Source organism: Diadema antillarum, unplaced genomic scaffold (genome assembly GCF_040938485.1).
Source record: "Diadema antillarum isolate AM-2024a unplaced genomic scaffold, OU_Dant_1.0 scf00000036, whole genome shotgun sequence".
Classification (NCBI taxonomy): domain Eukaryota; kingdom Metazoa; phylum Echinodermata; class Echinoidea; order Diadematoida; family Diadematidae; genus Diadema; species Diadema antillarum.
Window position 1 is genome coordinate 1864125 of NW_027270925.1, and position 19522 is coordinate 1883646.

The 19522-nt window shown below is 39.5% G+C and overlaps 1 pseudogene; it reads left to right on the forward strand.

Moving 5' to 3' along the window:
- Positions 1-19522, forward strand: part of LOC139708185 (polypeptide N-acetylgalactosaminyltransferase 2-like) — a 132911-nt pseudogene that overhangs the window by 34561 nt on the left and 78828 nt on the right.

The window sequence follows — 19522 nt, forward strand, 5'->3', positions numbered from 1 at the left end:
AAATTCTGAAGCAGAATCATGATCCTAAACGCGTTTGAGGCATTTTCAGGGGTTAGATAAACGCAACCGTGTTTTCAAACACGTTTAGAAACACCGTTTTGAAACGCCTTTCAAAGGGCGTTTTGAAAAGTGTTTGAGACCGCGATCGCCGTTCTTTAAGTAGATAAATGCAATGCCGTTTTGAAACGTGTTTATATCTCAAGGTCAAATCCCAGCTGTTTCCGGTAGTGTTCTGTGCCCATTATTTGTGTGTGACTGATGAGGCATGTTTGGTGGTATGCAGTTGACCTTTACTTCTCGTGTCAAACGGCGCAAAGCAGCTGCGCAGTGATACCACTTGAATCGCGAAGTCCTGTATTATGGTTAGATAAACGCGACACCCTGAGAATCGCGTTTCAAACCACGTTTGCAAACACCGTTCCAAACGCGTTTTGAAACGTGATTCTCTCTCTCAAGTTAGATAAATGCAGCCTAAGTCTACCATAAAGACTTTAATTCCCAAGAAGAGTAAAAATCCTGTGTTCTCTATCAACAGCTTCCTTTGCACTTTCCCATACAATCATTGTGTGAATTACTTGTATGCCATTGTGCAGCGCAAAAATTGAGTTAAGTATGATGTATGTGCGTGAGCTTTTGGTCAGAGCCTTTGGTCGTTAGAGTTTGGTTTAGTTTAGTTCATCTGAGTTCATATCCTTTCTGGGCGAAATCACTGATAAATGTGATCCTTTAAAAATGGCTCCCAAGAGTCCCATATCTTGATGATGTGTCATTTAAGCCCAGGCCGAAAGAGTAATGAGCAGAATTTTCTCTCTCAACATCCTGGGCCGCTCAAAGCGAGAGGGCCAGGAGCTTTTATTCTTTTTTTCTGATGAAGATTTGATGCTCGTTAACTGCTTGTGGAGTGAATAACTTTCAGCCATTGAGTGTCATGATATAATGCTTGTCATTATTACGCACTTGGAAGCGTGCGCAGGGTAAGGAACTGTTTGAACTCTGCGCTTGTGCATTCACGGCTGGAAATTTGATTTATGTGTCGATGCCCTGGGCAATGTGGTTTTTGATAGATGGATACACAAACATTGGCAGCTTATTCTATAGCGCGCTCATAAACATGTTTGAAATGAGTTCAAATATGGCTTCTAATGTCATTTTTCGAGTGAATATATCTCTGGGAAAGGATAATCAGAGGTAGTACTCTCTTGGTGTCAATCCCAATATCCATGGAATATTTGTTTGTAGATGTCAATTGAGTAATGACAACTTTCAAAAGTCAACAGCCTTTAGGTTTGCCTGAAAACCTGATCTGAATATTGCCGTCTTTTATTTTCCTTTTGCATGAGTATGTATTATATCCAGCAGTAGAATGGAAGTAAATTCACAGTTAAACTCTGCCTCCTTGATCTACCCCCCATCTAGTTCACATTTTCTCAACTCCTCAGAATTGAACCCAACTCAGTTAGAAAATGCCTCCAGACTGCTAAACGTGATTTGATTTGGGAATCATGCTGCAGAGAGATATGATTGGAAGTTAAGTCTCAGACCTACTCAGTTACCACTAGCATAAACAGAGTATCCAAGCATATTTTCAAACAATTTTAGAGCAGTTTAAAAGAGATCCATAGGGCAGTGATGCCTTTGAACATGTTATGCAAGCTTTCTTCCCCACTTACAGAGGTGTTGATAGACTGTCGTACCTCATTTGTTACTAATTGTTCTGGACATTGTGAATTTTGGCAAATTTTGGCAAGTGATGATGGGCGGGCATCATCTCAAATACATTTACTGAAGCTCAATTTAGGTTGGAGATCTTTAATGGATTCAGCAGCAAAAAAAAATAATGTCAGTTATAATCTAGATATCTTTTTCAAGAACATCAGTTCATCTTGCTTTGATGAATACAGAGAATGTTGAGTGGAATGACCGAAAGTTTCTCCCATTCTGGCTTTGAAATCCTATTTTTAGCAGATGGCAATTCCTACGTCTTGGGACTATCTCCTCTCCTTCCTAGCCTTTCAGACCCTGGTTCATTACACTCTGAAGATCCCTTCCTCCTTCCACATTTAATGCATACCACATGAGCCGTCTGTTCTGAGAGTCGGTAAAACCCTACTACCCTCTGTGTCAAAAACACCATCACCCATGCAATTTGCCTCTCTCTTTTATCATTAATTGAGTTCGATTCACAAGATTGATACAGGAATGCATGTTTGTTCACTTTAGGCGAAAAAAATGACACTTTTTTTTCGTTCCTTGCGTGTTTTTCTCATGAAGGTGTCACAAGAGACCGTACGATGTGTCGAGGCTGCCGCCCACGTCTGTCATCATCACGTTCCACAACGAAGCGCGATCCACGTTGATGCGGACCGTCATCAGGTGGGTCCATGAATACGAGCAGAAAGAGATGAATCAGTCCAGAATGTGGTAGCCTTGGCATCCAGCCTCTTTTCTGCATCTTTTGATTGCCTTGATGTCTGTTCAGTCAATATCTTTATTTGTCCTGAGTGAAGACTAGTCTGATGAAGTATGTCACTGGTGTCACTATGAGAGGTCACTGTAGAGTGGCTAAGTTTACAATAGCAATGATTACTTCTCGTGGTCATCTGATGATTATAATTTCAGTGATGTATGCATTTTGACACTGTATGATGAAAAGAAAAAGTTGTGTAGTGTACATTATTTTTTTCATGAGCAACATTTTGCTTCATGCAGATCAAATGTCTTCTGAAAAGTTCTTCTGCTCATATTCTGTGAAGAAAACAAAAATGAAGTGCATTTGATGTGTTCGAAAACAGAGAAGCATCTTAACCTAGTCTTTATTGAAGTCATATACTAGCCTCCAGATATGATGAACATAACAATACACTTTACTTCCATCAAAATTGCATTCCTTATTTTGTAAGATATCAATTTCCAATATGTCACAGTAACTGTGGTGCATATGCAGGGCATGTTTTTTGAAGGATATCAGGTGTAACGGGTATTTATAGATGTGAGGTATACTGACAAAGAAAAAAAACCACCTCAATTGTTCCACGGATGACGGGGTGCAGAAGTTCAATGTTTGTATGTACTCCACACCTCTCCCCCACTCCCTCCTCCTTTCCTTTTCTTTATATACATTGTACATCGTCCCTGTCATTGTGAATGACAATACATCCAGTTAGGTGGGAAGAGATGCATCCATGTATGATCCTGTGTGTGTATATGTGTGTGTGTGTGTGTGTGTGTGTGTGTGTGTGTGTGTGTGCGTGTGTGTGTGTGTGTGTGTGTGTGTGTGTGTGTGTACCAGTGATGTAGCTGTAAGCATGCATAGGTTTGATTTTCGGCTTGATTTTCCCCAGCATCATGAAAGATGCATTCACATTGAAATCACTGTGGTAATTTGTCACCATTCTTATTACAAACCTCCGCCAAGGAAGGAGGTTATGTTTTCATCGGCGTTGGTTTGTTTTTTGTTTGTTTGTTTGTCTGTGTGCAAAAAAACTCAAGAAATTGCAAATGGATTTGAATGAAACTTGCAGGAAAAGATGATGATGACACAGATGATTAAATTTTTGGTAGTGATTTTGGAATATTGGGGATTTTTAAGGATTTTTTATCTTTTATTGGCAGATAAGATCAATGATAGGGTGATGACACAGATGATTAAATTTTTGGTTTTGATTTTGGAATTTGTGGAATTTTTGGGATTTATAAGATTTTTTGATCCTTTATTGGCAGATAGGATCAATGAACTTGCATGGGAGTTCGAGCTGCACATATTTGAGGTTTGCGTACACGCTTTATTGATACAAAATACTGTGATATTATGCGATATCTACTCTAATCATGGTAGTATATATAACGGTATTTCAGTTGGTATGATAAATACCATTCTCTTTCACAAAATACTACGGTATTTCTGGCCCAAACATACACTTCTCCAAAGTAAGAACTGCGCATCTGTATCTCTCCCACAGGGAGAAGACAGGAAGTGTGTCAGGTCATGTGACAAATACACTGCTGTACCAAGGGCAGAATTTCGTGACAGGATTCACTCTCAAATGTCGCATGCGTAATTTGCACGAAGTTTGAGTTACCATGCACCCAAAATACCACTGTATTTCACAAGATATTTGCATTTCACATTGGGAAATGTGGCACAAAATACTGCAGTATTTCACCGTAAGTGTGAATGGCCCCAATGCTCCAATCCACCACCCCCCCCCCCCCATTGCCATCTAGCTCTTCCACTTGAATATGTTTTCCAAATTTGATAACACCTTCTCCACAAGAACTTTGTTATTACAAGCCAGAGAGGATGCTTTATCAGGAATTCTGCTTCAATTACCCAAAGCGAGCAAATCGATGCACTGTATAAAGCCAGCCGTGCATGCACCCATATACACTAAAGTGGTGCCTGTAAACTGGCAAGTGCCCATATACTCGAGACACTCAAGATCGAAGAAAGCATCAACTAAATGATTCATTTTAAATGGAGTTATGAAATCTTAGTGAAAGACTATTTACAGCCTGCCAATTTTTTCCTTTTTTTTCGTTGTGCGTGTGGATGCAGCAAAAATTGAAGCTATTATTTTCCGTTCCCCCCCACATGTGTGTGTTGATGGATAAAACACTGTCATATGTTTGCTTTTACTTTTACAGAGCAGGAAGGTCCAAAGTAGGTGATGAAATGTGCCACAGTTGTGATACCAAATGCGATGCCATCTAATTTTAGCTTATTTATTTTCTTTGGGGATAGACTTGGCTCCATAGGAAAGTTTTCTCCCTCAGTATCAGACACTGAAAATTGTGTCACGCATGTCTGGAGGGCAATTTCCTCCAAAGTATGTGCTCAATCAAAATAGCTCTGGCAGTGTACTACATTTTTGTTCTCCAATATCAACATGATTACTATACGCAACTTTGCACTTTTCTTCATGTTTGAAATGACCAAACTTGCTATGATATGGGCTTGGCCACTCCCATATTATGTGGTTTGTATCTCTTATTTCTTTTTGGCATGCTGTATTTGTTATTACCCTTGGAGGAAAAAAAAATACAGATTTAGGCCTATAATCAAAACATGTGAAAACGGAATGAAATAAATCAAATGCTCATCACCAAACTTGCCTTTTAGCAGTGATATATCTCAGTCAAATTTCGTTTCAATATTTACCCATGAGTACATTGCATTTGTTTCATGTAATTAACAGATATATGAATTTCTAATGTGGGTATTTTATGCATACCATTTCATAAATTTCTTCATGTTTGTGCAATGGTGTGATATGTGAAGATAAGGTGACTTGTTTATAAACAGGAGATGAAAAACACCTGATTATCTGTCTCAAATTATATCGAATAGTCTGCCATTGCTTTTCGTCAAGTGGTCCAAAATCTTCTCCTGTTTGGAAAAGAGAATGAATCCAGTTTCTCCCATGCTGAAGTGACATTCAGCCTGCCTAAAAATCTGTTTTGTCTGTTGTTAGGCTTCAGTAAAGTCACGTCTCAGACCTGGGCCAAAACAGTCGAGTGATTCAGGATCGGTGTATATTTGCACAAGGTCTTTCTGCTCTTGTCTACTGAGCCAATAATTGACTCAAGGCTTTAACCCTCTGAGGTTTTCTGGACAATGGAGAAGCCGTGAGTTTCCATCTAAAATCCACATCGCCATTGTTTTACGATTAGGCCGATTCCATTCCTTTGACTTTTTGCGGGATGTGGGTTCTCCTCAGCCGAAATAGATCTCATCCAAAGTGAAAAGCCGCCCAAAGTCAGTTTAAGGTTGGCCCTGGAAGTTTATAGTCAATTCAGTGCAATATGTAGAGAACTTACTGCACAGTGCAAATAGTTTGGAACGCATCAGCTTGTTTTGGGGTTTTGAGGGTTTTTTTTTGGGGGGGGGGTTGGTTATCTCCAAGGAAAAGAGAAACTGCTCATAAGGTGGAAATCAATGACAAAAATTTTGCAATGAAATATACTCTTATTGTGCTTCCACGTTATGGTTATTTGTTAATCATACAATGTTTTATACACACACACACATCTGTGATGGAAGCGGATAGAACTTGGTCATACATGGTTTTTTTCTTTTACCATTTTGGAAATCGATGGAATGATTTTTCATCATTGTTATTTTGGCAAATCCCAGTGGATTCCATATTAGGTCTGTACCATAACGCATGATGATGCTGCAGACAAAAGCTTTTTCTCCAAAGCTCCTCTGACAGGGGCTTTAAGTCACGTAGCCAAGATAGCTTCAGGCAATTTTTTTCTCTCGTGTGTATATATATATCTGAAGTTGAGTTCAGATTATTAGACAGTCCTTCCTCCTCAATTTAGAACCGATCACTACCTCTCACAAGCAGATGTTATTCTATGTTTTTTCCCCCTCAAACACGTCATTCTCTCCCACCTAGAGCTCCACTGAAGTCTTTGAGTCTGTATTTGCCGAAGGGCACACAGACAGTCTTTTAGTAGTTTCTAAAGCCAGCAAAATAAATCCTCGCCAAGCTCCTGTACAGCCTCATATCTCTCTATTTGTAACTGAATACATTTATAGACAGCAGTGGGATTTTATACAAATTGTTTTTCTTCCTCTCTTGACAAATTGGATCTAGGAGATTTTATCTTATTTACAATCATTTTGATATCATAATACTTTCCCTCTTTTCAGTTTGCCATTACACTGCTGCTTGATCTTTTTCAGTAATACATGTAATCACACCAGAGATAAATCTCTCTTTATAAATTAGATCAGAATATATAGATTGAGGACCATTTTAAAAACATGATTTGTTATTTGATGTCAGCTTGAATCGTGGCATGGTAACCATCCGGACTCATGTATTGTATGTTTCAAGTCTCTTGATACCTTATGTGTATCTCTCATGGTTTCTTGTATCATATCAAAATCAAGCGCAATGACATTATGTAGACATTATGTATATTGGTGTGTATGAGATCAGAATGCACTTAAGGATTACAAGTTATTGCCATCAAATAAAATCAAACTGATTTAACAAGCAAATACACGTGTAGATACCACATACTTACTTTAAAGTGAAAATGTAGTTCTCATATGCCTGCAGAACTATGAAGAAATGTGTGAAATAACACAGAAATAGCAAGATTTAAGTTGGGTAACAACAAAAATGTGAAATATCAGCCAAAAAATTTGCTGGAAGTACTCCAGTCTTAGAGCATACCTGATTGGGGTTCCTGCATATTTTTTTAAATATTTTTTTATAATCAGTTATCAATGATTAACAAATTGAGCCACAGCAGTATCCAGCCGAAGTGAATCACATGCAGCTTGTTTGAAATATGCTTACAAGGGCACATTACAATTAACATATCAATTTATTTATGATAACTATTGAGAATAGTGATAGTAGATATTGTAATTGTAATTTTTTTTTGTATTATAGGTTGATTGCTTTGTGCAATGGTTAAGATGAATAAGATTGATTTTTTGTTATTCTATGCATTTTTTTCATTACATTGCTGTATCTTTTGTGTATTTTTAATGTATTCATGGTCCTTTGTTAACAATGTCTGTAATTCAGCTCCCGGCTGCGATGGATATTGATCAATAAAACACCTTTCAATCAATCAATCAATCAATCAATCAATCAATCAATCAATCAATCAATCAATCAATCAATCAATCAATCAATCAATCAATCAATCAATCAATCAATCAATCAATCAATCAATCAATCAATCAATCAATCAATCAATCAATCAATCAATCAATCAATCAATCAATCAATCAATCAATCAATCAATCAATCAAATCGATCATCATACATAACATTCTACCCACCTAAAACTGAATGGGAGGGGGCTTCAAGAATAAAAGTTGTGTTCTACAATAAAAATCATTTTACACCTTTAATCTCAAAATACTCCAAAACAACTCAATATCCTGATAGATCATGTCCCCCAGACAAGTTTCTTAGTAGACTCTTTCAGTATATTGTAAGCAAATTCCAAATGGTGGAAGATGAATTTTGAGCCCTCTTGAGAACTATGTTTTGGCTTTAACGGTGACAGAGTATATATTTGTGATTTTGTGTAAGCAAACAACATCAAAATCCGACAGTTAGTAGCATCTCCCATCAATCTCCATAGCCAGCTGGGAGCAATGGTAAATAATTCACTCCCTCTCAATTTGACCAGCACATGAAATATTAACCAAGCTGGGTGCAAAATACACAGGCCCCCAAAAGACTTCTCAGATCTGGGTGAGGGCCTTGGTAAGACACGTAGCTAAATCGTGTCGTTTGCTCAACCTCTACAATTCAACACCTCATCCATACTCAGGGGGCAAAGTTGAAGAAATCAAATTTACATATGCCACCTGATTTCAGTAAAACATTCATGAGAGTAGTACCGGTGACTATTAAATCCAGGATTGAAGAACAAAAGAGAGAGAAAAAAAATCTGATTTGGTTGCTTTTCAGCTTAGTTCATGTGTGCCTCGTTCAATGTGATCATGCGATTCCTTGTGTCAGCCATTCAGAAAAGAAATCCTGTCACACCTTGGGAATTAATGCAACTGAATGTCGCAGTGGGATTTCAAGCACTCTTTTGTGAGACTTCATTGTTGGGTTGAGTGCTGTAGAATGGAGACTGATGATTTTTGTTGCCCTATTGTCGGTATACAGACATGATGCACAGTTTATGTTCCACTGAATTGTGGGAACGTGCTCAACCCTGTCTCTCCTAGATATGTCTGTATTTGTTTTGTTTTTTTCCCCCTTCTTTTTTGTTTTCAAGCATGGTGTTATGTGGATGTAGTGAAAATGTTTACAAGACCACACTTGGGTATAAAGTGCCTGGGGAAAATAAGCTGTGAATATCATGTGACATATGGCTTGTCAGGGTGTTGTTACATCCTTGTCATGATTGAAAACTTTGTCCGATATCTTACCATGCCATGAAATACCAGTAAATGTATGTTGTCACCCAGATTGGTTTTCAGACAATTTTCTTCCCCACAATGCAGTCCATAATTTGGCCTGTTTTTGCCTGTAATGCTGCCCACCATATATTGCCCTCAATTCTTAAACCACCAATTTTCCAAAGTTGATTTCCACCGCTGTACTCTCTTTTAACCCATTGAGGATGGGCTGATTTTGATATAACATGCATTTCCCATAGACATCTAACCGAGTATATTTGGGACTAGTGTTCATCAGGTTAATGCACAGTGTCACAACTGGCCCAAAGTGACAAGAGCAATCAAATTATGCCAGCCTGATAATGTATATTTCACACCACCTGACCCACTTGCCCATTCCATTTTTTTTTTTGAAGTGGCTACATGTTAATTTGTCTACTCATTTCTATCATTTCCATGCAGCGTCCTGAGCAGAAGTCCCCCTCATCTCATCAAAGAGGTCATACTCATCGATGACTGCAGCGATGATCGTAAGTGAAAGATTGCGCACACAATATCATTATTTACATATCATGTGCTGTACATTGCAATTTCCAGTGTTTGGGACAATTTTCTGCTCAGATGCATGGGTGTTGACTGTCTTCCTCGTAAAGTTCAAAATTTAGGGGTCGAGGGAAATAGATTGAGGTACTGTAGCTCATCGTGCTCATCAGGGACTATGTGTAATGATCCATATTAATGGTAAAGGACAGATAAGATCCCATACCGATGAGAATTTTGCAGGCAAGATGAGGTAACCTTGAACTGAATGCTTCATATTAAAAAGTGAGCAGAAAATTTAAGGATGCAAAAGTAGGGGCTCTCGTTCAACAACAGTGGAAATCTACAGAGACTCCAACCCCAAGCACCTTCTGATCTGGAGATTCTCCCGCCCGAAACCCCTAGCAAACGGGAGACTCAAAGTTGATGTGTGCGAAGTTCCTAGGGTTCTAGATGCTCTCTGGTGCTATCTAAGGCTAATTTTTCCAACATACGATAGCAATAAGTAAGAAGTCCTTTCCACCGGGAGACACAGAGCCAGGGTGGGAGAAATCAAATCTCCAGCAGGAGAACGGGAGATTCTGCAAAAATGGGCTTTCGGCGGGAGATCTCCCGTCGAAAACGAGAGAGTTGGAGTCTCTGAATCTATTCATTCAATGGAAGCATCTGTTTCTTATTTTTTAGACACTTTGAAGCCTGTTAACCCTTTAGCATGGCACTGTCTGTGGTTCTTACATGTTGGTATGTGTGTGAGCATGACTATCGGTATGTGAAAATTAGTATGCCTGTCTAGCGCTGGCTCATTTATTGCAATCTGCGTCACCTTACTTGAGCACTTTCATCTCCAAAGATAGTATGAAGAGTGTCTGGATGCCAATTACTTAACAAGGAAGCTTTACATGCATGATTATATCTTTGCTTTACCTCATCTACTTTGGTGTATATATGTCATTTCAAATCAGGGTAGAATACTTTGTCCACCCACTTCAGTTACTGGGTGCACTGTGGCAAAGTGGATAAAAACTCTTGACTTCCGATGGGAGCTTCCTTGTTCGAAGCCCACCAAGTGTCTACCTCCTTGGACAAGACGTTTTTATCCACCATATCTCTCTTGCCCCAAATGGGTACCTGGCAAAGCTAGTATGATAGTAATGGGAGCAACTTGTGGTGGAGCACAGGTAACACTGAAGAGGCTGCCCTGGATGAGAAGACCATATTGTTATTAGTTCATAGTCAGTAAATGACTGGTAATCTTTTAGATCACATTGGATCAATTTTCAGTTCTTCAGAATGACAGATACCATCTAAAATGGGCTGTTTGAAATTCCATCTTCCCTCCCACCTCTTAATCTCGTACAAGAGTGTTAAGACATCTCTTCATAACTGTGACACACAATCTCCTAGCAGAGTTTATATGCGGTCATCACTCATGCAGCAAAATTAGAACTGTGTGGGATCTGTTTAGGGGAGTGAACTCTGTTACATTACAGATATGACCACGAAGTGATGAAATGCCTTTGTTTTGTATTGTGTGTGTGCACTCAGCACGGTGACAGCATCTTTAATGCAACATATGTGTATTCCATCTGCACATGCACCATTTTCCACTTGAGAAATAAGAGCTGGTCTTCTTGAAACAGTAGGGAAGAATCTTAGGTGAGCTTACCATCTGGAGAACTTTGTCTGTAGATCAGTGAAGTAAGCGGACAAATTAGCAAAGGTTTTAGTGAAATTGCATTAGTAATAAGAACATGATAATCGTTTTAATGTTGGGAAATCATCTGATGTGGCATGGCGCACCCACAAAGTAGTCATCTAGCGTGTGACTTTGACAGCACCAGAATATGATCTAATTATTTTCCTCTACTTTTTAATGCTCATGCTAAATTTATATTTACATAATACAATATAGAAGATGCTTGTGTGATGGGCTGTATTCACTCCACATTAATTCTAATACTCATCCAACTGCCCGCAGAACCCATATTTTTGTAAACAATATCAAGATTTCTGTGACTCATGGGAGAAATAGATTAGAGGTTGTCACAGCTTCCGCCGTGACTTATGTCCTTGTTTGATTCCTTCATATTAAAGAAAGGCGCATCAATCAATGTATCGGGTTTGACATACGATGGGATCATCTCCCACAGAGGTCTGAGAGTCTTATTGATCATCGGGATTCCGAGATCTCAGCAGGGCAGATCGTTCGCATATTTCTTCGACTGAAGAGATTCTGAATTTTTCAGCATTTTGATCTTGGAACATTGCCCCTGAATATGATTTTATGTTTTTTATTTAAATATATAAATATGAAGTTATCAAATGATTGATAATATCCTTTAATCAGAAAAATAAGAGCAAAGCATCTGAGTGCAGTCTGGTAGGAAACTTTCGCCAGAGTAATTTCAGTCATTGAATGTTCGCCCATGCAGTTGAATAGGGGCATGCAGTTGAATAGGGGCACCCGGACATGATAAAAAATTCAACGCTGATTATTTCTAGATCTAAGTATTACCTTCAGGTTTTGCTCACTGTGAGAAATGTGAAGCTCAGTATTTTCTTGGGTTGGGAATCAGACCATGTTTTAATTGACGCTAATCACAGTTGTTTTGTTTGCATGTTTTTGTTTGTTTGTTTGTTTGTTTTTTGGGCTCATCAGCTCTCTGATATGCTGATGATGTACAAGTTTCTCTCAAATTTAGACAAATTTGTAAGGGTGGGATTTCACGGAGCACGCGAACGATTTGCGAAGGACGCGAATGACAAAATCCAACATTCGGAAAAGTTTTTCTCCGAATGTTTTCCGACAATGAAGCCGAAAACTATTCTTGCGCAATTTGTGCGAAGTTTCCACGACGTATGTGCGAATGTCGTGTGTATCATTGCTAAAGTACAGCATGTTACGTACACGAAGAACACGCGACGGAAATGCGAACAACGAAAATTTTTCAATAATCATGGGATAAAATGTACCCAAGGAGAGGTGGAAGCTGTCTTTGAGTTGAATTTTTTTCTTTCCTCTATTTCTCCTTTCTTTTTCTCTCATTTTTCTATTGTGTGCTTGCCTACATTTTTTTCCTAGGACGTATCAGTCAGTCCGCAGCGTGTGCGATAATGAGGCACGAACGACAATTTTATTCAGAATCACGTTTACGCAGTTTGTGCCCTTGAGACTGACGAGATTTCGCGATACTTTGCGAGAGTTTTTGCAGAGGTCGCAACAACAGCTTTCATAGCTTTCGCAGTGCATTGTTTTACCCAGGATGGTTAGGTATGTTATAGAGCTGATTATGCTCATTAATTTGATACCTAATTTTCCTATTTTTGATGTCAATATAGTAGTCAATTTTAGCATCAAAGTAAACGATTATTTTGCCAATGTTCAAGAAGTTTTTAGATCATAGTTTGATGTTTTGCTAGTTCCTGACTGGTATTGAAAATAGATCTCCGTAATTTCTTCGATTTCACAATCGTGAAACTTGAGCGAGTATGATCAATTAAAAAACGAAGAGGGGCACCATTTTTAAGGTTGTGAATTTTCCTGTTGAAAACAAGGCAAATTATGTTTTCTTACTGGAAGTGGGGGTAGTGAATGAACACGCGTGGAATGTGTTGTTGATACCCAGACAATGGTCGTGGACAATGGCCAGGATTGGAATGTTTCATGAGAAATTCCACTATCGCAGCTAGTCTTTGTTCATCCTGAAATGTGGTGTGTGCAAGCACATGGAAACATGTGCTTACTTCTTTCATGTGCATGCATTTCACCCTGTGTCAAGAATTCAGACTAGCAGTGCTCGGGGCAATCAACATGAATAATTGATTAAGCATTCATGTGCCTGGCAGCAGAGCTCGGGACAGGTGGCAGCCAGGTCCATTGTTCAGGGTCATTGTAAGTGCACACTCACATACACATCATTGGTTCCTGTGTAAAGTTCAAGTTTTGTACAGAGAGTGAAAATTCGATCACAATCTGGAACCTAACATTTAAAACTCACAGCATTGAGTCAGCAGCCAATGGATACTACGCAATGCGACACGCCGCGTCTTGCGACAGATTTCGACCAATCACAGACCCGGAATTCCGGTGCGAATGCGAGGATAATCTTTTTAAACTCGACGCTAGACATGTCTCTGAATTTTGCTAGTTCCTGACCCGTATTGAAATGAAGATGGGAAAACGTGCCCTTATTGTGATACTATATACCTTAGCGGACATAGTCTTTACCATATTTTAGAGGGGCATGAAAGATTTCAGGTTAATTTTTTGGCGTCAAACGTGAAGGAATATTTTTGAATACAATACCGAACTTCGAGAGGGATTTTGATATTCTTTATTCTTCTTTTCCGTTTATTTTGATCATGAGCATATTTGCTTATGTTTTCTCTTTCAGTCGATACTAAAAATGTCGAAAACTGACGAGAAATACTCGTTCTACACGGATTTGTTCATGACCATGTATCTGCTCATTACGTATGCAAGCACCGCTCAGCCGTGCATACGACTTGAATAAATACGTGCGTTTTCGCTCACGCTGCGGACTGACTGGTATCTCCCTAGTAAAGCATAAGATCTTTTTTTTTTTTGCAGTTCCTCCAACACATAATCTCTACACTTCAAATAAAATTGTACATACTTTAGATTAATTTTAACTGTATTCTGCGATTTTTTTTTTGTATATCAAACATTTCTTTCTCTTTGCTAGTCTTTAATTTCTTTTGTTACTATAGTTGTTAATAATTGTTTGATGTTTAGGTGTATGCTACGATTTTTATTTGTAGAAAACGTATAGGTCATACATCCCCCAAACTTGCCCTAAACGTTCGCGAGAATGTCTCAAAAGGTACGCGAACAGTTTGCGATTACGTCGTAAAATGATCGGAAAAACATCGCAGATTTCGCGTAACATACGCGAGACATTCTCCAAAGTTTCGGAGTCTGTTTGGGGTTTCACGAACATTTTGCGAACATCGCGCGTGTCTTGCGAAGGTCTTGCGCATATGACGAGGCTTTAAAGACACTTTCGAGAACAATTCACGAGCAAATCACGACCAAGTGTGCGGAAAAGGTTCGCAGAAAATTTCAAACTTTTTTGAAATTCTCGCCGAAGTAAAAACGACATTCGCGAACAATTGACGACGCTTCCGAACCCTCACGTTCGTTTGGCGATCTTTTGCAGACCAAAATGCGAATGCTGGATTTTGCCATTCGCGTCCTTCGCAAATCGTTCGCGTGCTCCGTGAAATCCCACCTTAAGGTCCACATATTAGATGTAGTCCTAAAGGCCCGAATTCATGAAGGTTACAATCTTGTCCATGGTTTAAACCATGGACAAAGACTGTAGTTTTGTATAGGGCGCCAAGTGTCGCATGGCCTATTTTGTTGTGAAATCAGTCATTTCGTCGACAAAATGACCATATCGTTAACGAAATGATCGTTTCGTCGACGAAATGTTGTCATCACGTTACGAAATGGTAATTTTGTTGACGAAATGACTGATTTCATAACCAAATAGGCCATGCAACACTTGGTGTCCCATGGTCTTTGTCCATGGTTTAAACCATGGACAAGATTGTACCACCTTCGTGAATTCGGGCCAAAGAGTGGAGCAGCGTGATGTCTGGCAAGATTTGACCAATTTATTCATTTAATGTAATAGTTATTAGTAATCAATCTGTGTTTAAATCGGAATTTGATCAACTTTGACAAACCAATGAGGGAGGGAAAAGAATTGTACATTTTATCCAATTAGTCATATTGACATGATGAGCTTACTGGTAAGCACATGTTTCCCCTAAAACATTTTTTGAACAGTCAAAACAATGTTGTGATAGTCCTGTCAAAGTTGTCTATTGGTAAGGATCCCTGTGCAATAATTTGTTCTACAAATCCAAGTTTCATTGCAACAGTGTGTAATATTTGCAAATTACTGATTAATAGATACGTACTTTGCAGTGAAGTTTTATTTGTAAATTTTCTGTTCTCATTTTTCAGCCTCTGACGGAGAGATTTTAACCAGTATACCCAAAGTGAAACTGCTACGCAATGAAGTCAGGGAAGGTAAGCATTGACTCCAGCAACAAGCTGGCATTAAAGGGAACCCAAACCCAAAGAGCAATGTGGATTGAGTGAAAGCAGCAACATTAGTAGAACACATCAGTGAAAGTGATTGCATCGATTGTCCTCTTTTCCTCAAACTTTCACTGATGTGTTCTACTAATGTTGCTGCTTTAACTCAATCCACATTGCTCTTTGGGTTTGGGTTCCCTTTAAAGACCTGACAGCATGGGAATTCATGGAGCTGTTTAGCCTGGTTTGGATATATTTGAGAATCCTTATAACGAATTTTATACAGTTTTATCAGTGATGAGTATGTCTCGTACACACAAAGCTGAAGAGTGCCAAGTGGAGTAAACCATTACCGATGATCATAACGATGCACATATTCGCTGACCGGTGCTATTGGTGGTTTTCAAATGCACCTTGATCAGCAAATGAATTGGGCCAACCACAAATCCCCACACTGCAAGGCCTTTTAGATAATCGTTTTAGATGTCTTTTGCTTGTATTGAATGCTTTTAATGGTTACTCTTGAGTTTCAGTTCGTGTAGGAACTTAAATTAAATCTTACACACAGCTTCCTTGTAAGTAATTGGCAAATTATGTAATCAAAATTCATCAATTACAGCAGCTACCATTAATGAGGAAAATGTTTGAATGAGATTAGTGTGTTCATGCACATGAAATTTCTATATCATAGGAAATGAAATAGGCTGTAGCTTTTTCATCTTTATCTAAAATCAAGTAAGTATAGATTCATATTCTGATGCATGTTTATAACTGATATTATCATCATTTGAAAAGGACAGTCATTTTACAGTAACAATAAAGCACCAAAGTGTGATGTCATGGCTATTCATCGCCATGGAAACCAGTTCTATACAACCTCACCTGGCCTGAAATATGAACACTACGATTGCTAATTATGCTCACACCTGGTTCAAGACTGACATCATCACATTGGTACTCTATGCAGACCTTTGAAACAACAGCAAAATGATTATATTTCATCTGCTTGAGACATTTGATTAATAGCCACAGTGATGCTCTCATACATGAGATGTTTGTTTTCATCAAGTGACTGAAGTCCCTTTCAGACATATCAACTTCTCATATAATCATTATGATGTATGGATATACGACGTATTGATGAGTCCATTTAGATGCAACACCCCGTTACTCGATAATATGATGGGAGCGTTCAGATGTCACGCTCAGTTGAACTTTCTTGGGAAGCTTATGAATATGAATGAGTCTCTCCATTGCGCAGCACAACTTTGTGCAGGCTTTGAGCTTCATGTTTATACTTTGTGCTGGACTCCTCTGTAGTAGAGGTCAGGCCCTAAGCACGCATTGTGAATAAGCCCTGCCTACTTATATGACATATGGGTAAGCAAGAGTATTCAGACACAAAAAATGTTGTATGAATATCGCAAGATTGGACGAAACGATGCTCAAAACATCGTTTTGAAAAATATGCTATATTGAAACAACGTATTGATAATGCGGGCATTCAGACAAGAAAAAATGTGTCCATACTCCCTCATCTGAAAGAGGGTTAGTGAGGCACTTAAAGAGACCCTTGGGAGAAAAAGGTGAAAAAAAAAGCCCTGAAATTAAGGAACCATGTTTACTTCTCATTTTCCTTCCCCACAGGCCCAACTAAAATACTACCCTACAGTCTGCCTTCTCTGTAGTGAAGACCTTGTATGCATAATCATGGAGGTACCCCTACCTCGGATGGTATAATGCTACTTCTTCAGACTAGAGAAGGATTTGCCATAGGGATTTCTACTTGGATGACCCATACTGCCACTGTGCATTCTGGTACAGGTGCACAAACCACGATGTACCTGTCTGGTATTAAATGCACAAGTACAAACACCCCATTTATACCGGGCAGTTTGTTAGAGTGCTCCAGGAGCGCTGCTGAACCCCTCTTAGCTCTGTATGAACCAACAGTCGAGACCTGGAGAACTCCTGAGTTATGCCCCCCTCTCAAGGCTAGGTTCAGGAACGCTCCTGAAGCACTCTAAACTCCGTACAAATGGTCAACAACGTACAGAGCGCTCTGAAAGGGTATGTAGTGAGCGCTGTGCTTACAGTTTAGGTCTTACATGTTTGAAGTTCCCCCGCATACCGAAGGTCCCCATGACATTTATGTTCCTCTCAGTCACTTTGCATGGGGTCTCGGTGAGTGGTGGTGATCTGTACGAACAGACACAGAGGGCGGGCATAAAGTCAAAGCGCTTCATAAGCGCTCCTGGGCCCAGCTGTGTGTACACATGGGGTATAAGCATCTTTTTATACCCCCGCCAAACGAAGTTTGAAGGGGGTATATAGCAATCAGCGGACGGTCGGGCGGTCGGGCGGTCGGGCGGTCGGTCCGTTGCAAATCTTGCGTCGCGAACTACTTCCTCAGTTTTCAACCGATTCCCATAAACTTGGCACAGATGTGTGCCTTGGGTTGTAGATGTGCAAGACGTATTTTTTGACAGTACCCAAAAGTACGTTGCCATGGTAACGGCATATTATGGGCAAAAATGGGTACAAATCTTGCGTCGCGAACTCCTCCCACAGTTTTTGATCAATTTTTATGAAATTAGGTACAGATGTTCATCTGAATATGTTAATGTGCAAGACACATATTTCCGCAGTGGCAAAAAGTTCGTTGCCATGGTAACGGCATGTTATTGGTAAAATATAGGGCAAAATGCTTCATGGCAAAACTGCTTCATCAGTGTTCTTCCAATTCTCATGGAATTCATATTGAATGTTTGTCTTAGGATATAGGTCAGCACGACACATTTCTTGACAGTGACAAAAAGTATGTTGCCATGGTAACAGCTCACATATTATGAGCCAAAATGATGGAAAATTTTGTGTTGCAAACTACTTCCTCAGTTTTTGCCCAATTTCCATGAAACTTGGTACAGATGTGTGCCTTTGGTTGTAGATGTGCAAGACGCATTTTTCGACAGTACCCGAAAGTACGTTGCCATGGTAACGGCATATTAATGGCAGAAGATCAAGGAAAGATCTTGCGGATTTAACTACTTCCTCAGTTTTTTGACCAAAGCTTATGAAATGTGGCACACACCTTGATCTTGGTGGGAAGATGTGGAAGACATATTTTTCGGACGTGTCGGAAGCTACGTTGCCATGGTAACGGCATATAAATGGCAGAAGATCAAGGAAAGATCTTGCGGATTGAACTACTTTCTCTGTATTCGACTGAAGCTCATGAAATGTGGTACACACATTGGTCTTGGTGGGAAGATGTGCAAGACATATTTTTTGGACGTGTCGGAAGCTGCGTTGCCATGGTAACGGCATATTAATGGCGGAAGATCAAGGAAAGATCTTGTGGATTGAACTACTTCCTCAGTTTTTGACAAAAGCTTATGAAATGTGGCACACACAATAGTCTTGGTGGGAAGATGTGCAAGACATATTTTTCGGACGTGTCGGAAGCTGCATTGCCATGGTAACGGCATTTAAATGGCAGAAGATCAAGGAAAGATCATTCCTTGGGTAAGACTGTCGTCACGGGGCGGGGGTATTAATCACCTTCAGTGATATTTTTTTTTTGGGGGGGGGGTGGGTGGGTGGGCAGGAGGGTTTTTAACATTAAAGTTTTGTGCCAAGAGATTGCAAGGTGTTCCATTTAGGAATTTCATTGTAAACAAAGAGTGTTCCAGGAGAGTATTCTTCAATTCATAAAAAGATTAGAAATACCTGAATGTTTAGCATTTGTCAGCTGATACTTGTGTCTACAGATGGTTTAACAAAAGCCATCTGGCTCAGATGACTAGTACCCCTTTCAGTAACTCCTCTGGCTCGGGGCTTGCCCGAGCTAAGTCGTAAAAATGTTGAGTTTATGAATGGGTCGGGCCAAAGTGTATTTTGGCACTGCTGAATTAAGCTAGCACCAGGCGTGGGCCAGGCTCGGGCCTGGTGCCGAATGAAGAGTTTATGAGCAATAGCAGCGCCAGGCTCGGGCCAAAATTCCTTGCACGGTCAAAGGTCAC